We start from the raw sequence: 4,863 nt of genomic DNA on the forward strand, positions 1-4,863 counted from the left end.
GGGTGTGTGGTGTAACCGTGGCTACCGCCACGGAGATGTCCTTCTGCGTAGTATACCCTTCTGCGGAGAAGGACATCACCGTGGCGGTAGCCACGGTTATACCACACATCCGGGCTTGGCATGGCGTAGCCCAGGGTTATTTTTTATAAGCCCTGCTTAAGGCCGCCTATGCAGAAAGGCGTTCTACGCATAATTACTGTGCATGGCGCAGCCGGTGTGGGATCGGCTAAGGGTGTTCTACGCAGATGACTTGAGAAAAGCAAGAGTAATTTCTTGTTAAGTTACTTTCTATTATTGCTCATCTGGCAGCACTCTTCACCATCAGGTGTTTAACTTCAACAACGAATCAAGTGATTAGGGTGTATCTTCTGTATTTTTATTACCTAATTTCATATTTATTTAGAGAAATTAGACAAATTTTTTTCACTAATTCGGGAATATCAAATTGTATTAATCTATCGAAAAACAAAACAGGATGTGATTTGTGCGCTTAAAAGTTTGTAAATGTGCGGGAACAATATGTACAAGACGAACCAGTTTTTCGCACATAACTTTTAAACGGGATTCTTGATCTAGACGTGAATACGCGTCTTTTGATACCTCATTCAAAAAAAAAGGCCCAATTATAAGGTGGGGTCCCTAAACTGCACAATTACCCACTTTCTACAAAATTCATCCACTTTGGCAATTTGAAACGAAAGAAAATATAAGAATATGTGAAAATAAGAGAGCGATTAAAAACACGTCCGTACGCGGCGGGAGAACAAACGATTAAACTAATATAAAGGAAGTAAAATATTGTTCCCTAAAAGCGCCGAACGTCAATCCAAGAATGTTTTACTAAATAGTCCGTCAATAATACTTACAACACATACGTCCCTGCAATTACCCTCAAGCGATATTTTCTGATTGTGTAAACTTTAATTTGAACTATGCCTGTTTAGGGTTTAAAGTGAAGCATATTCAGAAACTTCGAAACCTATAATTGCTACTATCATAATTGTATGATAAAATGGAGTTACAAAGCAAAAAAAGTATAACATAACAAATATAACAAGTGCATTACAGTACCTTGTCTAATCTGGTTTCAACATAATTTAATCAACATTTAATACAAATACATGAAACATTGTATAAAAATTAATTAAATTAAATTCATTAAACGATGAAAATTAATTTAAAAACAAAAATTATGTAAATATTAGCAAATAAGCATAACATAACAACTATAACAGGCGCATACCTTGTCTAACCTGGTTTCAACTTCACAATTAAGCAAATTTCTACAATTGGAATTACAACTTTACAATTAAAAAATAATAATCTACATAAAGAAAACAAGTCACAACTGGAAATTACCCAAAGCTCTGAATTATTTAACAAATCAACACGACACATGATGACTAAATTAATATTTCTATAACAATGGGAGGATGTCTGAGGCCACTGGCTTGGGCATGATGGGGGTACCACTTGCTGGATGGGAGTGAAATTATAATTCCGACATAAAAATATAATTCATGATGAATCACAAATCTTGAGAAAGCACATGGCAACAAGCCATATATTTAACAATTACAAGGAAAAAATTGTGTTACGGGTTTTTACTTTGCGACATGTGTTAGCTGCTTAGGCACGTCTAAATGTTGCAAGTATATTACCCTTATACGTTTGTTAACCTGGCGATTTAAGAGGAAATTTATGCGTCCTCTTGCCATTTATTGGAATTGGAAGATTCAATTCCCAAAACAGGAAAAAAAAGTGCACACTAAGCGACGCGACACGTAGCGACAAAATATTCTTTGCGTGGATTCTTAAGCTGCCGGGCAACGCACAAATTTGCTCGAAGGTTACCATAGCAACGGGTAGTTGTGTGCGTATCGGGCGATGTCGTGTTCACACGTATTTGTTGTTGTCTTCGCGTTGATGAAAATCAAAATTTTTTAGAATTTTTCGCTTTACAGCTGGTCTATTTGAACGTGGCCGATGTGGTTGACAAGCATTAATGTGTGAGTTTTGTGAGAACGTGCAATGAGCAACTTCGCGGAAGAAACAGATTTTACGTTGCGGTTTATTGAAACCTACGAATGCAAAGGTCGGATGGAAAAAAATTGCCAAAAATCAGGTAATTTTCTTAGTGGCTTAAGATTAGCATCTTATTATATTAAAATTGAATAAGCTACATAACTCCATACTCGAAAAAATTCTAAAAATTCTTAGAAGAAAGTTGAAAAATGTTTATGAAAATTCGCAAAATTTACAACCAATAAAAAATCGTCATCCGATGACATGTTTACGTCTGCTCGCTACGAATTTTCAATACAAATGGCGCTTGATGCTTTCTGCTTGTGTGGTGGCCGGGCAAGCGACAATCCCCGGATACGCACACAACTACCCTGCAAAAATTTTTGGATTACGTGTTCCATTTTCTTCATGTTGGAGTACTCTAACAATACTCCTTTGCAATGCGTTTCCGGACCACCATCAGCCGATCATTGCTCGTTTTTTAACGACCGTGATCACAACACGATGACGATCGAACAGAGTTGCCAAAATTAAAATATTGCATAAAAATAACTGATGATAAAATTTTACTATGGCAACTCTGATAAAATGCAACAGCGCACTGGTTTTATGTATACATACTATATAGTTGTGCTTTTTCGTTCATTTCAGAGATTCGAATCTTTCGTTCTTTTTCTGATGAAAGAACAAGTTTTTCTTTTTGTTCATTTGTTCTTTTTTTTCAAGCCAATTTGTTCACTTTTGCTCTCCCCGCGGAAAAACCAACAAGTACAGATTAGGGTGTGTATGCGGCAATGCTTCGTGTAGGTATATTTAAATGTGTTAAGAATAAATAAGTTAATATATATATGTATAATTAACTTCAAAAAAACAAGTTACAAATTTCGGAAGATCCAGGAAATTGAAAGAGTACAGACACAAATTGTAAATATGAACTTTTCAAGTTTAATAAATGTAATAATTAGTTTCTTGCAAAACATGTTTTTCATAAATAGTCCATACATATATTGTTGTAGCAGTGCCACACACACATATCTTTAGTGTAAGTGGCATAATCGACATTCGTGCTCACTGTGAATTTCTGTGTATGTATGTATGAATTTACGTATGTATGTTCGCGAACGAGACGAGAGAAATAATAACATTAGATAAAACGAACTAAAAGAACAAATGAACTAAAAGAACAAACAGAACCGAAATCTAAGATCTAGTGCACTTGTTCAGTTGAGCGACCCGGTCAATTGAACAAGTTCAAAACGAAACGACCCAACTATAACATACTATAGTATAGAGAAATAGTAGTTTCTTTATTCACCCAAATTCTAAATAACATAAGAATATTCGTAGTATAAAATATAAAAGTTGTATTGCCCCTCTTCGTTTACTTTCATTTTAAATTAAATTCACTCCGATAATTCTTTCCGACAATACAATTCCTCTTTAGTACTTTGGCATATGATCCTCTGTGGGTGCTCTATGGAGTACGACAGTGAAAGTACTTTGGAAAGTATTCTCATGTCTATACTCTATGGCATACTCACAAACAAAGCGAGAGTGGGATCACCTACTCCTCTCCTAGGACATCGCAATGTTAATTGGAGCACATTTTTTGTATGAATACAGATTAGTTTTGGAACACTCCTATACTCCCAAAGGAGTTTCCCTTAAGCTGGAGACATTGGTGCTTTAGCGGTAACCGTATCGGTAACCTTTTAACAGCTGATTCGACCAAACTTATGAGAATCAATGCAATCGATTATTGGTGCCGCTAAGGTCGTAACCGTATCGTAGCCAACCATTGGGTTTTGGTTAACCGTCGTAACGATAAACAGCTGATTACGTTAGGGATACGGATACAGCGATACGACATACGGCACCAATGACTCCAGCTTTACATTATTTATGGAGTACTCGTGTTTTTTGAGGGGTACCCTGCAAAAATTGTTGGATTACGTGTTCCATTTTCTTCATGTTGGAGTACTCTAAAGAGTTAACAGTATAAAATACTTAGGAATAATAATTGATAATAAGCTCAAATTTGAAGATCATATAAATTATACAATTAAAAAAGTTGCAAATAAAATAGGAGTGATGCAGAGAACAACTAAATTCATTCAAAAAAAGTACAAAATAATTTTATATAAATCAGATATAGAACCGCATTTCGTGTACTGCCCGTCCATTCTATTCATAATATCGGATAAAGAAGTAGACAAGCTTCAAAATAGATGCATGAGATTTATTCTTCAGAAACCTAGAGATACACGAACGGCTGATATGTTGAAGACTTTAGACTGGTTAAGTGTGAAACAAAAGATTTTTTTCCACTCCATGAAATTCATATTTAATATCAAACATGGAAATGTACCTGAGTATTTAAATAAAAATATAGCATTAGTTGAGCAAACTCACAACATAAATACGAGGAGAAAACATAATTTCAAATTGCCGTTTTTTAGAACTGAAATTGATCAACAGAACATTTTCTACAAGGGTTAGAAAATGAACATTTTCTACAATGATCTGCCTACGGATATAAAAAGTTGCAACCAAATAACAGTATTTAAAACAAAATTATATGAATATTGTAAGACCTTAGCTATAAGATAAAAAACTGTAATATTTTCTAACTTACGAATTAGGCTTTTGGCCGTAATAAATAAATAATCTAAATAATCGAAACTAATCTAATCTAACAATACTCCTTTGCAATGCGTTTGCGGACCACCATCAGCCTATCATTGCTCGTTTTTTAACGACCGTGATGACGACACGATAACGATCGAATAGAGTTGCCAAAAGTAAAATATTGCATACAAATAACTGATAATAAAATTT

This window comes from Eurosta solidaginis, chromosome X, assembly GCF_040869045.1.
Source record: "Eurosta solidaginis isolate ZX-2024a chromosome X, ASM4086904v1, whole genome shotgun sequence".
Taxonomy (NCBI): Eukaryota; Metazoa; Arthropoda; class Insecta; order Diptera; family Tephritidae; genus Eurosta; species Eurosta solidaginis.